Source organism: Coregonus lavaretus (genome assembly GCF_964263955.1).
Source record: "Coregonus lavaretus genome assembly, chromosome: 1".
In the NCBI taxonomy this organism is placed as follows: domain Eukaryota; kingdom Metazoa; phylum Chordata; class Actinopteri; order Salmoniformes; family Salmonidae; genus Coregonus; species Coregonus lavaretus.
The window spans coordinates 73377079-73401287 of NC_139988.1; the positions used below are offsets into that span (position 1 = coordinate 73377079).

Here is a 24209-nt window from a genome sequence, read left to right on the forward strand (position 1 = left end):
ATGCGGCGCACCGTATAGACAGGACCTCCTCCGATCATCCGAGGAGGAGGAGGAGGAGGAGGCGGAGGGGGCAACAGAGGGCTGAGGAGAACAGGCTTGAGGCAGGAGACATGGAAGGTGGGATGGACTCTGAGCGTCCTAGGCAACTTGAGTCGAACCACAACCGGATTGATCACTCTCTCCACCACAAACGGACCAATGAACCTCGGTGACAGTTTCCTTGACTCAGTCCGCAGAGGGAGGTCCCGTGTAGCCAACCAGACCCTATCTCTGATGGCATAAGCGGGGGCTGGAATACGGCGATGATTCGCCTGGAGCTGATACCGGTCAGAAACTCGAAGGAGGGCCTTTCTGGCCCGATGCCAGGTCCGGTGGCAACGACGAATGTGGGCCTGGACAGAGGGAACCGAGAGATCCTTCTCCTGAGAAGGAAACAGGGGGGGTTGGTAGCCGTATAGGCACTGGAAGGGAGACATCCCAGTGGCAGAAGTAGGGAGAGTATTGTGGGCATACTCAACCCAAGGCAACTGAGAGACCCAAGAGGTGGGGTTGGAGGAAACAAGGCAGCGCAGCGTGGATTCCATCTTCTGGTTGGCTCTCTCCGCCTGTCCGTTGGATTGGGGGTGAAATCCAGATGTGAGACTGACTGTAGCTCCAATGGCCAAACAGAAGGACTTCCAGACAGCAGAGGTGAACTGAGGACCACGGTCGGAAACTATGTCACTGGGCAATCCATGAACCCTGAAAACCTCCCTAACCAGGATCTTGGACGTCTCAGAGGCAGAGGGATGGGCACAAAGTGGGCGAACTTGCTGAATCTGTCCACAATAGTCAGAATGACCGTGTTCCCCTCAGAAGAGGGCAACCCAGTGACAAAGTCCAGGGCCAGATGCGACCATGGTCGCCGGGGGATAGGTAGGGGGTGAAGAAGTCAAGAGCTGGGCCGATTGGCACTCTTGTTCTGCGCACAAACTGGACAGGCAGCAACAAACCTCAGAGTATCTTCTCCCATGGCAGGCCACCAAAATCGTCTGCGTAGAACCGCCATCGTCCGAGCCACGCCAGGGTGGCAAGCCATCTTGCTGGCGTGGGACCATTGGAGGACAGCCGAACGGACCGACTCAGGCACAAACAACCGACCGGGTGGACCGTTACCGGGGCCGGGCTGCGTCCGAAGGGCCGCCATAACCTCCTCCTCAATCCTCCACATAACGGCTCCTACGACAAGATTCCGGGGAAGAATCGTCTCAGTCTTGGCCCCACTCTCCTCCGTCTTGGAGAACATCCGGGACAAGGCGTCCGCCTTGCCGTTCTTAGACCCCGGTCGGAACGTCAAGGAAAAATTAAAGCGTCCAAAAAACAACGACCACCTGGCCTGACGGGAGTTGAGACGTTTAGCCGATTGCACGTAAGCAAGATTGTTGTGGTCAGTCCAGACAACAAACGGTTGCTCCGCCCCCTCCAACCAGTGGCGCCACTCCTCCAAGGCAAGTTTCACTGCGAGAAGCTCCCGGTTACCCACATCGTAGTTCCTCTCCGCAGACGAAAGACGACGAGAGTAGTAGGCGCAGGGATGGAGTTTACCGTCAGTGGAGCATCGCTGGGACAGGATGGTGCCAACCCCCACATCAGACGCATCCACCTCAACGACAAACTGACGGGCAGTGTCAGGTTGAGAGAGAATCGGAGCGTTGGTGAATCGCCTCTTCAAATCCAGAAATGCTCGGTCCGCCTCAGGATTCCAACTGAAGGTTCTGGTACTAGAAGTCAGGGCAGTTAAAGGAGCGGCCACACGGCTGTAGTCATGGATAAATCTACGATAGAAATTCGCAAACACCAGAAACCTCTGGAGCTGCAATCTCGTACCGGGCTGGGCCCAATCCAGAACCGCCCTAACCTTCTCTTGGTCCATCGTAATCTCTCCCCTGGAGATGATGTACCCGAGGAAGGATGTAGTGTGGGTGTGGAATTCACACTTCTCGGCCTTCACAAACAGGCGATTCTCCAACAATCGCTGCAGAACCTGCTTGACATGCTGGACGTGGCTGGAAGGCTCCTTAGAGAAGATAAGAATGTCATCCAGGTAAACGAACACAAAAATACCGATCATATCTCTCAGGACATCATTCACCATACTCTGGAACACTGCTGGAGCATTGGTCAGTCCAAACGGCATCACCTGATACTCGAAATGACCCATCGGTGTATTGAAACCAGTCAACCACTCGTCACCCTCTCTGATCCGGACCAGATGATACACATTGCGTAGGTCCAGCTTGGTGAACACCGTAGCACCCTGTAAGGAGTCGAAAGCAGAGCTCATCAAGGGCAGGGGATACTTGTTCTTGACCGTGATATCATTCAACCCCCGATAATCAATACAAGGTCGAAGAGAGCCATCCTTCTTACTCACAAAGAAGAATCCTGCCCCCAGGGGTGATGACGAGGGACGAATGAGACCAGCAGCTAGGGACTCCTTTATGTAGGTCTCCAAAGCTTCACGTTCAGGTCGGGAGATGCTGTATAACCGTCCCTTGGGAAAGACAGCTCCAGGGAACAGGTTTATGGCACAATCATATGGTCGGTGGGGAGGGAGTGACAGAGCCCTCTGCTTACTGAACACCTCCCCCAAATCGTGATATGTTTCGGGGACCAGGGACAAATCTGGGGGGTTAGCCTCAATGACCTGACTGGGAACAGAATGGGAACAGGCAGTCTTGAGGCAGTTAGCATGGCAATCAATGCTCCAACTAGTTACCTTGCCAGTCACCCAATCGAACGTGGGATTGTGTTCCTTCAGCCAGGGGTATCCAAGGACCAGAGGAACATGGGGAGAAGGCAGAATGAAGAATGAGATAACCTCAGAATGATTCCCTGACAACAGCATCTTAACCGGTTCAGTCCTCATCGTGATACGTGCCAGACTACTGCCGTTCAGAGTGGTAGCTTCAATGGCTTCCGGTAGTCGCTCCTTGGGAAGCCCCAGCTGTTCCACCACGTCGGCATCAATAAAGCTGCCATCGGCACCTGAATCGATGAAAGCGTTAATCGCTAAACTCTGATTCCTGTTCATGAGGGTAGCCGGGAAACGGGGTCTGACAGGGCTATTGAGAGGTTGAAACCGGCTCGCTAAATGTCCTCCCAAACTTAGTGAGCCGGGCAGTTTGACGGCCGCTGGGAACAAGTGGAGATGTAATGTCCCGAACTACCACAGTAGAGGCAGCGGTTGGTCTCACGTCTATGTTGGCGCTCCTCCTTGGTTAACCCGTGCCGCCCCACTTGCATGGGTTCAGAATCTGGAGGCAGGACCTCTCCACTAATCCCGTGTGGTGGACAAAGATCGACGCGTTCTGGTCCACCTCCTGACCCGACTGGGAACCGAGAAGCTGATTGATTGGACGGGCCCCATTGCTTCTCCCTCCTTCTCTCTCGAACTCTGTTATCCACCCGAATAGACAAAGCGACCAAACTGTCCAGGTCACTAGGCTCCAGATAGGAGATCAGCTCATCCTTGAGTTGCTCCGACAACCCCTGATAAAAGGCCGCTTGCAGTGACTCTTCATTCCACCCACTCTCCACAGCCAATGTCCTGAATTCGATAACGAAGTCGGCAACTCTGCGAGCTCCTTGGTGAAGAGAAAACAGGCGTTTAGCTGCGTCCTTCCCTCAGACAGGATGGTCAAACAGCTTCCTCATCTCTGCCGTGAACTCCTGGTATGAAGCCATGCAGGTGTCCTGTCGTTCCCATACGGCTGAAGCCCACTCCAGGACTCTACCACGCAGCAATTCAATGACAAAGGCTATCCTAGCCTTGTCTGTGGCATAAGAGTGGGGCTGTAGATCGAACACTAATCCACACTGCCTAAGAAAGGAACGGCATCTTCCCAAATCCCCCTCATATTTATCAGGCGTCGGAACCTTGGGCTCAGGGAAGGGCACAGCTCCAGAAGCGGCAGGCGAGATGGGAGAAACCGGTGGTGGATTCTCCACCGGCAAACTGAGCTGAGCCTGGATCTTCGTCAGACTGGTAGAAAAGTTCAGAACTGACAACGCTATCTCCTGTAGCGCCGTGCTATGTTGTCCCAACATCTTCTCCTGATGGGTAATGGCATGGCGAACAGAGTCCAGGTCCGCTGGGTTCATTTCTGGCCGGATCGTTCTGTCACGGTTCTCTAAGACCGAACCCAGAAGCAGACCAGGACAAGGTGAGTTGAACGAAGGTGAGTGTTTATTTACAGATTCAAAAGGATGCAGAATAATCCAGGAGACGGAGCGGGTGGCGGAGATGAGTAGGTGGAGGTGAAGTGGCAGATTAAATGATGGCACTGCAGGGGTTGGGTGAAGGTTCCGGGAGAATGACTGTAGACAGAAAAAAACTGAGGTAAGTACAAGGCAGGTCAACAAGGTGCAAAAACAACAAAACTAACGCTAGTACTCAGAGGCTGATACACTGGCAAAACATACTGTTAATGGCTAACGATCCGGCAGGGAATGGATGTCAGGTCAGAGCTTAAGAAGGGGTGATGATCAGGACCAGGTGTGCCGAGGCTGATGAGAAGCAGGTGCGGGTAATCGAGAGATCACCCACCTAGCAACGTCGCCCGGCAACCGGACAGGGTGCGTTTAGGAACCTTCGGGAAAACAGGAGATACCGAGCAGAAAAACGGCAACCCAGGCAGGAACAGACTCAGGATGCAGGGTTCATGACAGCTTCATGGTTTCTGCGACTGCACTTGAAGAAACGTTCAAAGTTCTTGAAATGTTCAGAATTAACTGACCTTAATGTCTTAAAGTAATGATGGACTGTCGTTTCTCTTTGCTTATTTGAGCTGTTTTTGCCATAATATGGACTTGGTCTTTTACCAAATAGGGCTATCTTTTGTATACCAACCCTACCTTGTCACAACACAACTGATTGGCTCAAACGCATTACGAAGGAAAGAAATTCCACAAATTAACTTTTAAGAAGGCACACCTGTTAATTGAAATGCATTCCAGGTGACTACCTCATGAAGCTGGTTGAGAGAATGCCAAAAGCTGTCATCAAGGCAAAGGGTGGCTATTTGAAGAATCTCAAATATAAAATATATTTTGATTTGTTTAACACTTTTTTGGTTACTACATGATTCCATATGTGTTATTTCCTAGTGTTGATGTCTTCACTATTATTCTACAATGTAGAAAATAGTAAAAATAAAGAAAAACCCTGGAATGAGTAGGTGTGTCCAAACTTTTGACTGGTACTGTATGTATGAAATTAGTTTTGATTTAGAATGAACCATTATCATGCACCTGTCTCAGAACAGGGACAGGGGGAGAAAAAAATACATGTCATCTATGCACTTTCCCGTGGTTCATTTTCATGACAGCCAGGTAGGCTATACTCCTGTTGTAAAGCGAAGCAATGTGCTTAATATTAGGAATGTTGAGAAATAAATATAGTAGGTCTAGCCTATAGAAAGCTGATGGGATCCTCCTCTTTTCAATAGAGACCATCAAAACTCTGTTTTCTCATGCAATTGCATAGTTTATAGAAATGTTGCGCAACATGAGCTCATTGGCTCTCATGAAGTGCTTGAATGTTTTTTATTACATTTGCATTGATGTCAGAGTGATTAAAGGGACAATAGAGTGCTGAGTACCAGGTAGTTAGCAAGTTTGGTATGCTACTAATGACCATTATCAGCATCAGAGTTTGGAGAAGCCTAGTTACCTTTACTAAACGGTTACGTGGAATTTGACTGTGGTCATGCCTCGTGACCACCGGTGTTGCGGTAATATGGTCACTGTAACAGCCCTAATCAAAGGTTGGTGAATTTATGCGCTCACAAAATAACAAGAAATAGACATACATGTAAGGGGGTAAAAATGGATGTGGAATATAGACGAATGTACGCTTCACTATAAATACATGTATGTAGCTCGGCTCTGCCTGTGGCCATGGAGTGACTCATGCTTCCCTGAGATGTTGCATCTCATCATTCTTAGCTTCTTTGAGTGGCTGCTCCCTCGCTTTTATTTTCTATTCCTTCATCCATCAATCTTAATGTGATGTGGCATGATGCGTACCGCACTGTGCTTGCTATCAGACTCTTTCATCACAATAGTCAGTCTGTAAGACACACAAGGGGATGAATGAATGGATAAACTTTATTGATCCCCAGAGGGGAAATTGGGCTTGTCACCAGCATAAGAATATTGGCGGACTTACCATTAGGATGATGTAAGGCAATTGTCTCACATCATCAAGGGGCCTCGTGAGCTGGGCATAATAAAAAATATATAATACTACTAGACCCCCCCCCCATGCTCTGCCTGCTAGAGCGACACCTCTCTCTGCTTCTTCTTTTTCTTATTTTTTGTCCGGTTTCCGGCAGACTAGACGCTTTATTGCGTATTGCTGCCTTTCACAGTTCGGAAAATGCATTGCACATTTTGTTCACAAAAAAGGGAAAAGGGAAATGGGCAACACCTCTCTGTCTCTTCTCTCCCTCACGCTTTATCAGCTACGGTTAATAAAGTAGTTTAAAAATGGACTTTTCCGCTGTTTCCTTCGTTAGGATCGGACCAGGTCTACAGTACTAAACAAAAGTTTGGACACACCTACTCATTCAAGGGTTTTTCTTTATTTTTACTATTTTCTACATTGTAGAATTATAGTGAAGACATCAAAACTATGAAATAACACATATGAAATCATGCAGTAACCAAAAAAGTGTTAAACAAATCAAAATATAATTTATATTTTAGATTCTTCAAAGTAGCCACCCTTTGCCTTGATGACAGCTTTGCACACTCTTGGCATTCTCTCAACCAACTTCACCTGGAATGCTTTTCCAACGGTCTTCAAGGAGTTCCCACATATGCTGAGCACTTTCTGCCGTCTGACTCATCCCAAACCATCTCAATTGGGTTGAGGTCAGGGGATTGTGGAGGCCAGGTCATCTGATGCAGCACTCCATCACTCTCCTTCTTGGTAAAATAGCCTTTACACAGCCTGGAGGTGTGTTGGGTCATTGTCCTGTTGAAAAACAAATAATAGTCCCACTAAGCCCAAACCAGATGGGATGACGTAGAGCTGCAGAATACTGTGGTAGCAATGCTGGTTAAGTGTGCCTTGAATTCTAAATAAATCACAGACAGTGTCACCAGCAAAGCACCCCCACACCATAACTCCTCCTCCTCCATGCTTTACGGTGGGAACTACACATGCGGAGATAATCCGTTCACCCACACCACGTCTCACAAATACACGGCGGTTAGACCCAAAAATCTCCAATTTTGACTCCAGACCAAAGGCCATATTTCCACCGGTCTAATGTCCATTGCTCGTGTTTCTTGGCCCAAGCAGGTCTCTTCTTCTTATTGGTGTCCTTTAGTAGTGGTTTCTTTGCAGCAATTTGACCATGAAGGCCTGATTCACACGGTCCCCTCTGAACAGTTGATGTTGAGATGTGTCTGTTAGTTGAATTCTGTGAAGCATTTATTTGGGCTGTATTTTCTGAGGCAGGTAACTCTAATGAACTTACTTGCAGCAGAGGTAACTCTGGGTCTTCCTTTCCTGTGGCAGTCCTCATGAGAGCCAGTTTCATCATAGTGCTTCATGGTTTTTGCGACTGCACTTGAAGAAACTTTCAAAGTTCTTGACATTTTCCAGATTGACTGACCTTCATGTCTTAAAGTAATGATGGACTGTCGTTTCTCTTTGCTTATTTTAGCTGTTTTTGACATAATATGGACTTGGTCTTTTACCAAATAGGTCTATCTTCTGCATACCAACCCTACCTTGTCACAACACAACTGATTGGCTCAAACGCATTAAGAAGGAAAGAAATTCCACAAATTAACTTTTAAGAAGGCACACCTGTTAATTGAAATGCATTCCAGGTGACTACCTCATGAAGCTGGTTGAGAGAATGCCAAGAGTGTGCAAAGCTGTCATCAAGGCAAAGGATGGCTATTTGAAGAATCTCAAATATAACATATATTTTGATTTGTTTAACACTTATTTGATTACTACATGATTCCATATGAAGATGCTGGAGGAAACAGGTACAAAAGTATCTATATCCACAGTAAAACGAGTCCTATATCGACATAACCTGAAAGGCCGCTCGGCAAGGAAGAAGCCACTGCTCCAAAACCGCCATAAAAAAGCCAGACTACGGTTTACAACTGCACATGGGGACAAAGATCGTACTTTTTGGAGAAATGTCCTCTGGTCTGATGAAACAAAAATATAACTGTTTGGCCATAATGACCATCGTTATGTTTGGAGGAAAAAGGGGGTTGCTTGCAAGCCGAAGATCACCATCCCAACCGTGAAGCAACCGTGAAGCCATCCCAATGTATTGACATGTTTCAACCCAAAGGCTATTGTCTTATGTCAGATAACGTGTTCGTCTGTACTGATGGACTAGCAACGCGCAGTAGTGATGCACCTGTTGGAAGACAATGTCCCAATGCAGTAATTCAACAATGGCACACATCTTTTGCTAACATGACACTGTATCCATAAGTATTAAAAATACTTTATGTAAGGCATAAATGCCAAAGTTATGTACATTGCCTTGAGAGTTAATGTACAGAACGGAGCTGTTTATCCCACTTATACCACCCACAATTGCTTAAGAAAACAATATGAAAGCACACATTTACCGGTATAAATACTTTTCTTTAGTTAATATTTTCATTTTTATAAGCTAATTCATACTTTCTCATCTTTTGGTTGCTAGAGTCACGACCCAGTCGTTCGTTCAATTAGTTCAAAATGTATGGACGCATCCCAGTCGTTCGTTCTTTATATTCCGTTGCCATGCTCGCTGGCAATGTTCTTATCCCTTGCTTGCTAGCTAGTCAGCTACCTACGGCTAACACAGTCACGACCTCTGCAGCCAAAATAACAGCAAAGTAGCTGTTTTCTATTGACATTCATTTGGATACATCCATAACAATGAGCTGATAATGCCCAATTTTGCCTGGCATAGCTAGAAAAGTTAGCCTTCTCTTCAGGACACTCAACACTGTTCGTTACGAGGAGATCACATTGCATATCAAACACAACTAGTTTGTTGCTAGCAAACCTGCCAATATGACAACCAAATTCAAAAATATTAGTTTCTGAAAACAGCTGGTCAAATTAGAAACGTGGGAGTATTTGACAGCATAGAGCCACTTGTGTCATGACTGCAACAGTAGGGACCAGAGAAAATCATTTTCATCACTCACCACGTTAGGTCATCAGATGCTCCAAAAAAATATGTCTCTGCAAAAACAAATCAATGCTAGCTAGCTAAGTTTTTCCTCGTTGGACCTGCGTTTACAATGTGTTCAATTTCGGTTTGTGTGGTTGTTGGTTTAGCTTTCTGTAACTTTGTAGCAAGTACGGTCTGAATGTGTAGCCGCTTATTGCATAATGATTGCAAGGTGTCCCAATATCTTGTACAACTGTCCCGATATCTTTTCCAACCGTTCTGTTATCTGGTTTTAATGTCCATTCTAGAATGCCCTTCTAACCAATCAGAAACGAGTATTCAACAATGTTGTGGTATAACTATATTATAATACCATAAGCCGTAAACTTGCGGTGGGTCTGCTCCTACATTCTTTCACAGATGTTGTCCTTTTAGGCTCAAAAGAAGCACTTCATCCAGGGACATGCCACTGGCCCCAATTATTTGAGTGGAATTCCACACTCAAATATTTTCAAGCTTTTAATTAGACAGATTATAAACCATTTATGATGGTTGCAGTCCACAAAGATTAAATTGCATAGAATCGAATTAATCATATCCATTAAGTTACTGCCTATAGAACAGGGTTTCGCTAATGTATATACTATATAACGCTATACCCTTCCAATACAGGTTAGTTCAATCAGTTTTGATAACTTTTTTTGACCCTGCACATCCTTTTTCCCAACGACTTGCTGCTAGGTCCTTTCAGCTAGTAGTTGCTATGTCAACATCATGTCTGACGAATGCTGTGACTGCTAACTTAAGTCCCTTCAGTACAGACACAAAAGGTCAATACACAATCTCTCACTCTCTCTCCTTTTCTCTCTACCACTTTTTCTCAATGTCCCTCTCTCTCAGTGGGAGAGTGAACAGCAGAGGAGTCTGGAGGAGAGGGGTCGTCTGCTGCTCTGCCTGCAGTTCCTCCCCCCGTCCAGTGAGGTCGATAAGGCCAAAGGGGAGGCCAAGGAGAGGGCCCGCGGAGGGCTCTGTGTGGGTGTGCAACGCTGCGCCCACCTAGCAGCCATGGACGTCAACGGATTCTCGGACCCCTACGTCAAAACGTGAGTATAGGCTTTGACCCTGATACCAATACTAGACCTGGGTTGTGTTCATTAGAGCACAACGCAGCAAAACGTTTTGCAACGGAAATGAAAATGAGTGTTTCTTATTGTACAAGTTCCCCGTTTCACACGTTTTCGTACCGTTTTTCTTGTGTACAAATGTTTTGTTTTCTTTTAAATATTTAAGATGCGCTTGATTGAGCTTGAATGGTGTAACAGAACAAATGGAATAGTGCCAAAAGTGAAAACTCCTACCATTCGGCACTCCAGGCAGGCTCAATGAAAGGTTCAAAGTATCTGAAAGAAAACAAATACGTTATTATTTCCAGTGGGCATGAGGGGTAGAAAGAGATGCAGTGTACAGGGAGTTATGGTTATTGAGATGACCATCTTACTGTAGGTGCCCTTTGAGTAACATACAGAGATTTATGGACTGGAGCCTTTGCACAATTGCATTTCAAAAGTAATTGAGAGAGAGAGAGTGTGTGTATGTACATGCATGTGTGTGTGTGCAAGCCATGGCTAGTGAGATGTGGAATTGTTCCCAGCGTGACTGATGCATCCTGACAGAAATCGGACAAAGGAACTGAACATTTCATCCCTTGTCAATGTGTTCACTTGAATGCCGTCACTGGCCTTGAGCTTTCCCTGGAATTAGTAAAAAACAGTGGCCGTGCCGAGCAAACATCTCACTTTACCTCCCTTTCACACGTACATAAACACACACGTACACACTTTCTTGGAGAAATATGCCAAATAAATATGCCCTCAGGTTAAAGTACAAGCAAGGCATACCAATAAACATGCTACCGTTTTCCTACCGCCAGTGCACACAATCAAATGTCTGTCCTGTAGACGCTTTCTCTCTCACACACACACGCTCATGCACACACACACACACACTCATGCATGCAGACACAAACTCATGCATGCACACACACACAGGCATACACACACACGCAGCATCTCATTCTGTTTCTTCTCTCGCTCTCTCTCTCTACCTCGCTCTCTCGCTCTTTGTTCTGTATTAGCACTCAGTAAATTCCCCATCTGTTTTGTTGTGTCTGAGTGTGGGGGAGAACATCAGGTCTTCGTGCTGCGGGGTGGTGGGTGGAAAATGTGTGTGAGGGAAATGCAGAACACTAGCTTTCTGTCAGTTTAGATATTAGAGAATGTGTCAGAGCACAGCGAGAGATACTCGGCACAGTTAAAGATTCTACTGTGTAGCTTAAGTCTCAGACCATAAGATAATATGATTTCACGTTCAGAATTGTCCTTGTTATGACACACATAGCTAGAAATGTAATATACAGTATAGATTGGGACATGGGCGGCGTACCAAATAGTACCCTATTCCCTATATAGTCCATTACGTTTGACCAGGGCCTATAGGATCTGGTCAAATGTGAATAGGGTGCAATTGGGACACAACCATAGTTTCTTATGCTGTATGATGACAGAATCATATCTACCCTATAAATGATGGGGTCTTTACATTTGGAATGTAACAATATCACGCTCCGAAGGTTATGTTTGAGATTTCATGTGTTTCAGAAGATGTTTATACGCTGTATATGCATTTCTACATTATAAGTCTGCATATCTGCAAAAGCTTCAGTGGATGGGGATTTGCAATTACAATAGCAGCAAGAAATCATGCAGAATGTAGCTTTAAACACGACCTTGCCTTAGGAATGACAATGGCAAATGGCACCCTATTCCCTACATAGTGCACCAGTTTGGACTGCATAATGAATTGAGTTTGTGTTTTCTTAATGGAGTGTGACAGCCTCACATTACTCTGTATCAGGTACCTCAAGCCAGACCTGCAGAAGAAATCCAAGCATAAAACAGCCGTCATAAAAAAGACTCTTAACCCTGAGTTTAATGAGGTAGAGCTCAGTGTGTGTGTTTATACTGTACATGTGTGTTTGTGTGTGTGTGTGTGTGGTTCTTGTGCTTGTGTGTGCAAGATAGAATCTGTGCGAATTGTGCAGTGTGTGTGTTCATGTGCATGCTTGTATGTGTTCTTGTGCTTGTGTGTGTTCTTGTGTTTGTGTGCATGTGTGTGTTTGTGAAACCTGCGGTGTGTACCGAGCAGTGGCATGAAGACAGCTTATTAGGACTATAATCAGTCCTCGGAGACACAATCAGCCTTTTGTTTTCGCATCATTTCTCTAAAATGCCCAATTATATACCGGTATTTGTACAATACAGCGCTTACATTTCACATTGTAGTCATTCAGAGGATGCTCATACCTGTGCCGTTTGCACTGCAAACATACTAATAAATGGTTTGAACAACAGTGCAATATAAATAAAATATAAACACTTTCTTGAAGTGTTCAGTGTTATGACTCATGAACAAATTCTTCACTAAACACTATTTTAAGGGAAAACATAAGTCAAGCAATATCATTGTATAAATGACTGGTGTTACATACTGTATATGCATATTACACTTGAGTTTCTCTGCTCCAGTTCTGGGGACAGCCACTGTGTGGGTTCTCATTTCAACCAATCACTTCTACAGCCTGAGTGCCAGTCTGTTTTTGTTATCATGTGCAAACAGATCTGGGAGCAGGCTATCAGTTATGCCGGGCATACATTACACAACTTCTAAAATCTTAACAACTTGGACGTGCTCACATTTTGCGATTTCCTTGTCCCAAATCTTTCATTCCGTCCACTCTCAAACCCAGGACGTGGGTGCTCACATTACACAATGATACCCTAGTTGATCCTTCCCTGCGTTTCTTGGTTGTCGTAGGAAAAAAATGCAGACACGCAAACAGTGAGCTAAAAAAAAATATATTATGTGTAGAAACATCAAAAAATTGATTTCACGGAGGTGCAGAATATGGGCTTAATATTAAAGAATAACGATAATATGAAATTATATTTTTGGTTTCTGTCATGGTAGGACGCAGATGTAATATTGGTGGAGTTTGTTTTGCATGGCACGGTGCCCCGGGTGGGTGGATATATCACTCAAGGACCAATGAAATGTTCAAAAATAATAAAATCCCGCCCAACCAGGGCAACGGGCCATGTAAAACGAACTCGCACATTGAAACGCAGCTGCGTTCTTTCCACAGCTCCACCAATCTGTCTTCCATCACCTCTGTACACACGGTGCGCGTTCTTGTTGCTTTCCTCTTCGCCATCATTGTTTTGGTCTCACATGCTGCATGCTCATTGGCTATTGGCAGCAGTCCTTGGCCAATCGCAACGTAGCACTGCTCATACTACAGCATGACCAAACTACACGTGTCCCGATGTACTGATCCTAGCCCAAATTCATAGGATTTCACCCCGATCATGAAAATTCATCTGGGACAGCAAAAAGGTGGCAAATTCGTGACAAAATCATGTAGTGTATGCCTGGCATTACAGTATATTCTTTTAATCAGATAAAGATAGTCATGTTTGTTTTCTGTTTAAGGACCGATTTCCGAGATCCAGATTAAGCTTTGTCCTGGACTAAAAGGAATCCAGGACTATACTTACTATAGGCGATTGTAGGTGATTATCAATATATTTTAGTTGATTGGTTTTGTTGAACTGTGCAGATACTAATTGTCTAACTCTGCTGGAGTCTTCACTGTATTGGCCATCGAGGCTGCGTCCTATGCACTGCTTTAAAAAATAATGTAGCTATATATAGATAGATATCTGCTGCTTATATGTCTTGCATTCCCAAACAAATTCACAAAAGGGCAGTTTAGCCAAGCAGAAATAATGACAATGTAAAGTATGACCCAAAAGGACCAATAAAATAAATATATTTTGTCTCTCTTTTCAAGGTGTCCCCCTTCCTCTCAGAGCTAGTAGCTAGGTGGAAATTCAGTAGGGCCGGAATGATACCAGTTTCGCGATACTCGTTATTATCATGGCAAGGAAACAAAACACGAAGCAAATTTAACTTATTTAGGAAAAACAGCCCTAATGTTGGAAACGAACATAATTTGTCACATGTATTTATTTTCAAGCTATAGCATACAATATTTTACACACAGCAAGTTTTTAAAGAACCAAAGAGTTTGGTCTGCTTCGTGATTTCATTTTTGGTATCTTCCCGGCCCTGAAATACAGGGTTGCAAAGTCATTCGAAAGTTTCCGCAACAATTGCCAAACAACACTAGCCAAAAGAACACACGCAATTGTGGAGCTGGCTAATTGTAATGCACACATGGCAACAACCACCCTGACCACCTCTACTCATTACCAACACTGTGCCGGGATTCAATCCAAGGCACATTACAGAGCAGCGCACTGGACTACTGACAATGTGCCTTTTAAAGGCAATTTCACCTTTTTAAAAGGCAATGGTTTGCATTGTTAGTATTTCCACTTGGCTAAACAACTCTCTGTTTGGGAATTTGTTTGGGAATGCAAGACTTATAAGCAGCAGATACACTATATACAGTGGGGAGAACAAGTATTTGATACACTGCCGATTTTGCAGGTTTTCCTACCTACAAAGCATGTAGAGGTCTGTAATTTTTATCATATCAAAAAAATCAAGAAAATCACATTGTATGATTTTTAAGTAATTCATTTGCATTTTATTGCATGACATAAGTATTTGATCACCTACCAACCAGTAAGAATTCCAGCTCTCACAGACCTCTCCTGGAGTGGCCTAGCCAGTCTCCAGACCTGAACCCAATAGAAAATCTTTGGAGGGAGCTGAAAGTCTGTATTGCCCAGCGACAGCCCCGAAACCTGAAGGATCTGGAGAAGGTCTGTATGGAGGAGTGGGCCAAAATCCCTGCTGCAGTGTGTGCAAACCTGGTCAAGACCTACAGGAAACGTATGATCTCTGTAATTGCAAACAAAGGTTTCTGTACCAAATATTAAGTTGTGCTTTTCTGATGTATCAAATACTTATGTCATGCAATAAAATGCAAATTAACTACTTAAAAATCATACAATGTGATTTTCTGGATTTTTGTTTTAGATTCCGTCTCTCACAGTTGAAGTGTACCTATGATAAAAATTACAGACCTCTACATGCTTTGTAAGTAGGAAAACCTGCAAAATCGGCAGTGTATCAAATACTTGTTCTCCCCACTGTATATATACAGTGGGGAAAAAAAGTATTTAGTCAGCCACCAATTGTGCAAGTTCTCCCACTTAAAAAGATGAGAGAGGCCTGTAATTTTCATCATAGGTACACGTCAACTATGACAGACAAAATGAGAAAAACATTTCCAGAAAATCACATTGTAGGATTTTTAATGAATTTATTTGCTAATTATGGTGGAAAATAAGTATTTGGTCAATAACAAAAGTTTCTCAATACTTTGTTATATACCCTTTGTTGGCAATGACACAGGTCAAACGTTTTCTGTAAGTCTTCACAAGGTTTTCACACACTGTTGCTGGTATTTTGGCCCATTCCTCCATGCAGATCTCCTCTAGAGCAGTGATGTTTTGGGGCTGTTGCTGGGCAACACGGACTTTCAACTCCCTCCAAAGATTTTCTATGGGGTTGAGATCTGGAGACTGGCAAGGCCACTCCAGGACCTTGAAATGCTTCTTACAAAGCCACTCCTTCGTTGCCCGGGCGGTGTGTTTGGGATCATTGTCATGCTGAAAGACCCAGCCACGTTTCATCTTCAATGCCCTTGCTGATGGAAGGAGGTTTTCACTCAAAATCTCACGATACATGGCCCCATTCATTCTTTCCTTTACACGGATCAGTCGTCCTGGTCCCTTTGCAGAAAAACAGCCCCAAAGCATGATGTTTCCACCCCCATGCTTCACAGTAGGTATGGTGTTCTTTGGATGCAACTCAGCATTCTTTGTCCTCCAAACACGACGAGTTGAGTTTTTACCAAAAAGTTATATTTTGGTTTCATCTGACCATATGACATTCTCCCAATCCTCTTCTGGATCATCCAAATGCACTCTAGCAAACTTCAGACGGGCCTGGACATGTACTGGCTTAAGCAGGGGGGCACGTCTGGCACTGCAGGATTTGAGTCCCTGGCGGCGTAGTGTGTTACTGATGGTAGGCTTTGTTACTTTGGTCCCAGCTCTCTGCAGGTCATTCACTAGGTACCCCCGTGTGGTTCTGGGATTTTTGCTCACCGTTCTTGTGACCATTTTGACCCCACGGGGTGAGATCTTGCGTGGAGCCCCAGATCGAGGGAGATTATCAGTGGTCTTGTATGTCTTCCATTTCCTAATAATTGCTCCCACAGTTGATTTCTTCAAACCAAGCTGCTTACCTATTGCAGATTCAGTCTTCCCAGCCTGGTGCAGGTCTACAATTTTGTTTCTGGTGTCCTTTGACAGCTCTTTGGTCTTGGCCATAGTGGAGTTTGGAGTGTGACTGTTTGAGGTTGTGGACAGGTGTCTTTTATACTGATAACAAGTTCAAACAGGTGCCATTAATACAGGTAATGAGTGGAGGACAGAGGAGCCTCTTAAAGAAGAAGTTACAGGTCTGTGAGAGCCAGAAATCTTGCTTATTTGTAGGTGACCAAATACTTATTTTCCACCATAATTTGCAAATAAATTCATAAAAAATCCTACAATGTGATTTTCGGGATTTTTTTCTTCTCAATTTGTCTGTCATAGTTGACGTGTACCTATGATGAAAATTACAGGCCTCTCTCATCTTTTTAAGTGGGAGAACTTGCACAATTGGTGGCTGACTAAATACTTTTTTTCCCCACTGTATATATATATATATACACAACAGTATGTGGACACCCCTTCAAATTAGTGGATTCGGCTATTTCAGTCACACCTGTTGCTGAGAGGTGTATAAAATCGAGCACACTGCCATGCAATCTCCATAGACAAACATTTGCAGTAGAATGGCCTTACTGAAGAGCTCAGTGACTTTCAACGTGGGACCGTCATAGGATGCCACTTTTCCAACAAGTCAGTTCGTCAAATGTCTCCCCTGCTAGAGCTGCCTCGGTCAACTGTAACTGCTGTTATTGTGAAGTGGAAACATCTAGGAGCAACAACGGCTCAGCTGCGAAGTGGTAGGCCACACAAGCTCACAGAACGGGACCACTGTATGCAGAAGCACGTAGCGTGTAAAAATCGTCTGTCCTCGGTTGCAACACTCACTACCGAGTTCCAAACTGCCTCTGGAAGCAACGTCAGCACAAGAACTGTTCGTCGGGAGCTTAATGAAATGGGTTTCCATGGCCGAGCAGCCGCACACAAGCCTTTAAGATCACCATGCGCAATGCCAAGCGTCGGCTGGAGTGGTGTAAAGCTTTCCTGTTTCAGCATGACAATGCCCCCGTACACAAAGCAAGGTCCATACAGAAATGGTTTGTCGAGATCGTTGTGGAAGAACTTGACTGGCTTGCACAGAGCCCTGACCTCAACCCCATCGAACACCTTTGGGAAGATTTGGAACGCCGACTGCGAGCTAGGCCTAATCGCCCAACATCAGTGCCCGACCTCACTAATGCTCTTGTGAATGAATGTAAGCAAGTCCTCGCAGTAATGGTCCAACATCTAGTGGAAAGCCTTCCCAGAAGAGTGGAGGATATTATAGCAGGAAAGGGGGATCAACTCCATGTTAATGGCAATGAATGAGTAGTTTGACGAGCAGGTGTCCACATACTGTTGGTCATAAAGTGTATTTAATGCAGCTAAACACATTTTGAACGCAACTGCATAGGTCCTAGGATGTAGGATCGACGACAATACAGTGAAGTACTGTATGTTGTCGATTTAAAATTGGCTAAACTGGAGTGAAATTCAGCAAACACACTGGCTGCCACAGGACCAATGATGAGAAACTGAATCTGTTACCATCCTCATAAGGAAATGAAATAAATTGTTACCAGCACACTGTTGAAAGCTGTTCAACCGTGTGAATCTATGTTTCTTTCATTGCTTGACTTTTTCTACCCAAGTTACTAGATTTCTATATTAATTATCCTCATAGGACCTATTTTTTTTTCTTCTCTCTATCTCTTGTTAATGATTGCCTTTTGACCCACCATCCGTCCCCTGGCTCTGCAGGAGTTCTTCTATGAGATCTCCTTCACGGAGCTGTCCACCAAAACTCTGGAGGTCACCGTCTGGGACTACGACCTAGGGAAATCCAACGATTTTATTGGTGAGTTGATGACTATGTCACCCACAGTCATTAGTGGAATTCTAGTCGTGGGCGGCCTGGTTGCCAAATTGGGCCAGTTTCTTCATTTTCTTAACCAAGGCCGGGGTTGATTAAAAGGCACATTGCAGCACTGTGCACTGTACTACCGACAATGTGCCTTTTAAGGTCAAAATCCCTAATATTCTCAGAGATCGCATTCATGATTAACGCTGCGGATGTCGGCTCAAGTGTAAATTACCTTTAAAAGTGAAATGCAATGCACTTGTCGACTATGCACCTGTGGCGATATGCTGATAAGCTAATAGCTATGGAATGACATTAGGTCAAGTTCAAGCACACACTGCCAGACATGCGCAGTTCGACCAATGATGTTCAGCAATAAAGACGCATAAAGATAGCTCCCGGTATATTGTTTCATTCATACGTTTATACACGTTAATACAGTTAGACAGTACGACAGCGGAACTTTACATGGTGTAAGAAATAAAGCAATGATTGAAACGTCAACTTACCTTCGTGGAAAAAGACAAGAATGGCGAAGTTCTCGGCGCCGGACCAGCTCATATTTGCCAAGCCAGAGGAATGACCGGACTGGAAACAACGTTTTGTGAGGTACCGTACAGCCACAAAATTGAACAAAGAGCCGAAAGAAGTCCAAGTGCCTTGATTTATTCAATGGGCCCGGAGTCCAAGCAGCTCTACCGATTGTTTGATTTTGAGGATGATGATGAGGAAAACGACTATGGAGTAGAGGTCTTCAAAATGGTCCTGGGGTCTTCAAAATAGTCCTGGGGCTTTCCCACCCGGACCCAATATGTATAAATATTTTTCGAAATTTAGAGACCCGTTCCGAATGGACCAGAGGACAACTAGATCCGTTTTGTATAGACCTGGTCGGATCCAGACCCGGTCTGATCTGATTCGAGTGATGGAAGCAGCAGAAAATAAATAGTTTGAGCTACTTCATTAAACAGAGCTGATAAAGTGCGAGTGTAGGGAGAGAGATGCGGGGGAGGGGCCGTACTGTGAGCGAGTGACACGAGGAGCAGGGAGGGAGAGGCGAGAGGCAGCAATAGCTACCATAGCTAGGTGATTTATCATCAAATATGATTAAGTAGTACCTGTCTTGACTTGGTTGTTGTAGCCTATCTTTCTCATGTAACTTTTAATTCTGTAATTTTAATTCCATCTTCCATTGATTAGATATCTCCTAACTTTTGCCACACATGCAGGCTCTATGACTGTAGCCTATTGCTGCTTTGATGACTTATGATTGACCAACAACAACAACAAGCTCCACGCGCCACTCTCGTGAAAAGCAAGTGCAGCAGCATAAATATACAATTTCTCTCTCTATCTACTGCAGCAGTCCCGTTCGGATCTGTACGGGTCCTTCTGGACAAGTCAGTTAAAATGACATCAGATCCGACCCGGACCCGTGACATTATTTAGAATTCTGGATCCGGATCGGGTCCCGGATCGGGTATTCGAGTACAGGTGGATCCGTGAAGACCTCTACTATGGAATAATCCAGTTGTTTGATGAACATTTTGTACCAAAACGTGATGTCATTTTCTCGAGAGCCTGCTTGCATACCAGAGTGCAGGAACCTAATGAGACTGTAGAAACATATATCAGGCACTTGTATGAGCTAGATGCTCATTGGGATTTCTGGCAAAAAGAAGATGAAATCCAAGACGGGCTTGTTATCGGTAACAGAGATAAAGATCTCTCACTGAAGCTGCAAATGCAGAGTGACTTAACATTGAAAAAAGCTGCCGATATAGCTAGAGATTGGGAGCTCGTGAAAAGTCTGAAAAGTGAAGCTAGCGCAGCAGAACACGCTGATGAGCTAAAAGCTATACCCATATGGAAAAGACAGGCATGTGGAGCTAATGCTAAGAAAAGTATTATTGTCACATACACCGGAAAGGTGCAGTGAACTTGTTGTTTTACAGTGTCAGCCATAGTAGTGTGGCGCCCCTGGAACAAATTCGGGTTAAGTGCCTTGCTAAAGGAAACTTTTTGCACCTTGTCGGCTCGGGCATTTGAAGCAGCAACCTTTCGGTTACTGGCCCAATGCTCTAACCACTAAGCTACCTGCTGCCCTGCTAGCCAAGGGTCTACAGACAACCTAATCAGAGCAGTCATAGGGGGAGAAATGGATGTGGCAGGTGTGGGCGTGGGCGTGCACACAATAGAGATGAATGTCCTGCTATGGATAAGGAATGCAACAAATGTCACAAACTGGGTCATTTCGCCGCAATGTGCCACACAAAGTCAGTTCATGGAGTTACTGAGGAAGTGGATAGCTTGTATCTAGGATCTGCGAATGAAAGCCCCATAGAGAACAGTGCTTCTGTAGACACTGCAATTACAGACAATGAACCCCCATGTTGCACAACACTAGTTATTGCTGGAACAGCAGTTAACTTCAAAATAGACACAGGGCCGACACGTCAATCATGAGTGAAACAATGTACAACAGCTTAACTAGTAAGCCACAGCTAAAGCCATTTTTACTCCTATTTGCCGAGCAAAATGTGCGTGCGTTGCACCGATATGCAGACTTGACAACATTGTCCACAACATGTTGTCTCTAACAATTGGGCATTTTGGGCATACTAAACCCCCAAGTAAGTTGTGACGAACTCACTTACAAAACTCAGTTTTGGACAAGACTGACTTTATGACCAAAATTATCCTATTTACGCTTTGTAGTCAATTTTGAGCATAGAATAAAGGTTTCTGGCTCATATCGATGCCACATAGGCTGTTTTCAAAAGGAGATGTTGATTTTTAGGGGCAATTTTTCTTTGAGAAGGTCAAAGCACTGATCTCATCAGTGCAATTGTACCAGTTCTTCAACAGTGGTAAACGCAGATGCAAGCAGCTACGGCTTGGGTGGGGTACAAGAACACGACGGCACCCTTAAGCCGGTAGCTTTCTGCTCACGTACACACAGTAACGCTGAAAAGAGATTGTGAATGAGTGTCTCACAGGCGTGTGGGCATCAGAAAAGATTTACCAGCATTTGTGAGGGCTGGAGAACTATCGCTTGATCACAGATCACAAACCACTGGTGACATTGATAAACAACAAAGACCTGGACAAAGCACCCCTTCGATGTCAGTGGCTGCTAATTCTAGTTGATGAAGTTTAACCCCATCGAGGGAAGAATGGAAGAACCTGGTCATCGCCGATGCCTTGTCTAGGCACCCCAAACCAGAGATGGACGATACAAGGCTGGAAGCAGACGTCCAGGCTATGGAAAGGATCATACAGTGCCTTCAGAAAGTATTCATACCCCTTGACATTCCACATTTTGTTGTGTTACAGCCTGAATTCAAAATGGATTACATTTATGTTTTTCTCACCCATCTACACATAATAGCCCATAATGGCAAAGTGAAAACATGTTTTTAGAAATTGTAGCAAATGTTATTGAAAATGAAATAAAGAAATATCTCATTTACACCCCTGAGTCAAAACATGTTAGAATCATATTTGGCAGCTATTACAGCTGTGAGTCTTTCTGGGTAAGTCTCTAAGAGCGTTGAACACCTGGATTGTACAATATTTGCACATTATTATTTTAAAAATTCTTCAAGCTCTGTCAAGGTAGTTGTTGATCATTGCTAGACAGCCATTTTCAAGTCTTGCCATAGATTTTCAAGCCGATTTTAAGTCAAAACTGTAACTAGGCGACTCAGGAACATTCAATGTTGTTTTGGTAAGGAAGTATATTTGGCCTTGTGTTTTAGGTTATTGTCCTGCTGAAAAGTGAATTTGTGAAGTTGGCAGCAGACCTCTGCGAGTTCAAGGGGAAAACGTTCCTAGTCTTCATGGACTACTACTCTTGGTGGCTCAAGATCTAGTGAGGCAGTCATCGGAAAACTTCAAAGCATCTTCGCAAAGTTCGGAATACCTGAAGAAATGGTGACGGACAATGGCCCACAGTTTAAATCGCAGCAACTTTGAGATTTCGCAGCCAAGTACGACTTCAAACACACAACTTCAAGTACATACTATCCCCAAGCAAACGGGATGGTGGAACGGGAAAATGGCAAAAGTCATCCTAAAATTCACAGCTCGCGCCAATAAGCTACAGGGACACTGCAACGGAACCAACACGAGAAAGTCCAGCCAGACTCCTTATGGGAAGGAGACTCCACATGACAGTTCCTGCTCTGAAACAAAACCTGAAGCCAGCATGGCCAAACCTGGCCACTGTAAAGCACAATGACGCCAAAGTCAGACGCGCCTATGAGAAAATGTACAACAGGAGGTACTCTACCAGACCACCTCCTGCTCTGCAGATGAGCTACAAGGTTCGCTTGAAAACGGATGGAGAGAAAGAGTGGAAAACGACCTGAGTCATCCAAAGTAAGAGCTTCACACCACAGTCCTTTGTCGTACAAACATAGCATGGGGACTCAACAAGACGGAACCGCCAACACTTGCAGCGCGGTCAGGACGCACAGAGCGCACCCGAGTAGGCAAAAGTCAATTGACCAAAGTTGCTAAGCTTGCTAGAATAACCTCCTTCAACGAATGACAGAATATCTCCTATATTTGGCAAAATTGAGTTGATGATTATACAGATAGCGCATGAATAATGGGGAGATGAAGAGTGGAATATACTGAACATAAATATAAACGCAACATGCAACAATTTCAAATATTTTACTGAGCTACAGTTCCCAGAAGGAAATCAGTCAATTGAAATAAACAAATCAGGCCATAATCTATGGATTTCACATGACTGGGAGGGCATAGGCCCAGCCACTTGGGAGGCAGGCCCAGCCAATCAGAATTAGTTTTTCACCATAAAAGGGCTTTATTACAGACAGAAATACTCCTCAGCTGTCCAGGTGGCTGTTCTCAGACGATCCCGTGTCAAGGCTGAGGTGTATGTGGTGTGGGAGTCAGGCGCAGGACACCGAAGCTTAGTCCAACAAAGTTTACTGTGAAACCACTAGGCAAAGATACAGTAAACGGCCTCAAAACAAAACAGAGGCGAGCAATACGCAAACTATGCGTATTACATTAAACAACGAAACAGATACAAAAACACGCAGCACTACGGACAGGCGAAAAACAACACACAACCTAACCAATACAAAACAGGCAACTTATAGGACACGTAATCAGACACAAACGGACACAGGTGTAAAAGACAGACAAAAGCAATCAAACATAGAAACATTCAACGGTGGCAGCTAGTACTCCGGGGACGACGAACGCCGAAGCCTGCCCGAACCAGGAGGAGGAGCAGCCTCGGCCGAATCCGTGACATCCCGCAGGTGAAGAAGCCGGATGTGGAGGTCCTGGGCTGGCGTGGTTACACTTGGTCTGCGGTTGTGAGGCCGGTTAGACGTACTGCCAAATTCTCTAAAAAGACGTTGGAGGTGGCATATGGTAGAGAAATAAACATTTAATTATCTGGCAACAGCTCTGTTGGACATTCCTGCAATCAGCATGCCAATTGCATGCTCCCTCAAAACTTGAGACATCTGTGGCATTGTGTTTTGTGACAAAACTGCACATTTTAGAGTGACCTTTTATTGTCCCCAGCACAAGGTGCACCTGTGTAATGATCATGCTGTTTATGTAATGGTCAGCTTCTTTATATGCCACACCTATCAGGTGGATAGATTATCTTGGCAAAGCAGAAATGCTCACTAACAGGAATGTAAACAAATTTGTGCACAACATTTTAGAGAAATAAGCTTTTTGTGCATATGGAACATTTCTGGGATCATTTATTTCAGCTCATGAAACATGGGGCCAACACTTTACATGTTG

At 44.5% G+C, this 24209-nt stretch overlaps 1 pseudogene across 1 annotated transcript in view; it reads left to right on the forward strand.

Annotated features, from left to right (window-relative positions):
- The window catches only part of LOC311128190 (double C2-like domain-containing protein alpha), a 105495-nt pseudogene that overhangs the window by 79497 nt on the left and 1789 nt on the right, over positions 1 to 24209 (forward strand). Inside the window, exons 8-10 of the transcript in view lie at positions 10095 to 10297; positions 12108 to 12189; positions 18305 to 18401. The product of the transcript in view is annotated as a double C2-like domain-containing protein alpha (transcript). The remainder of the gene's footprint in view (positions 1 to 10094; positions 10298 to 12107; positions 12190 to 18304; positions 18402 to 24209) is intronic.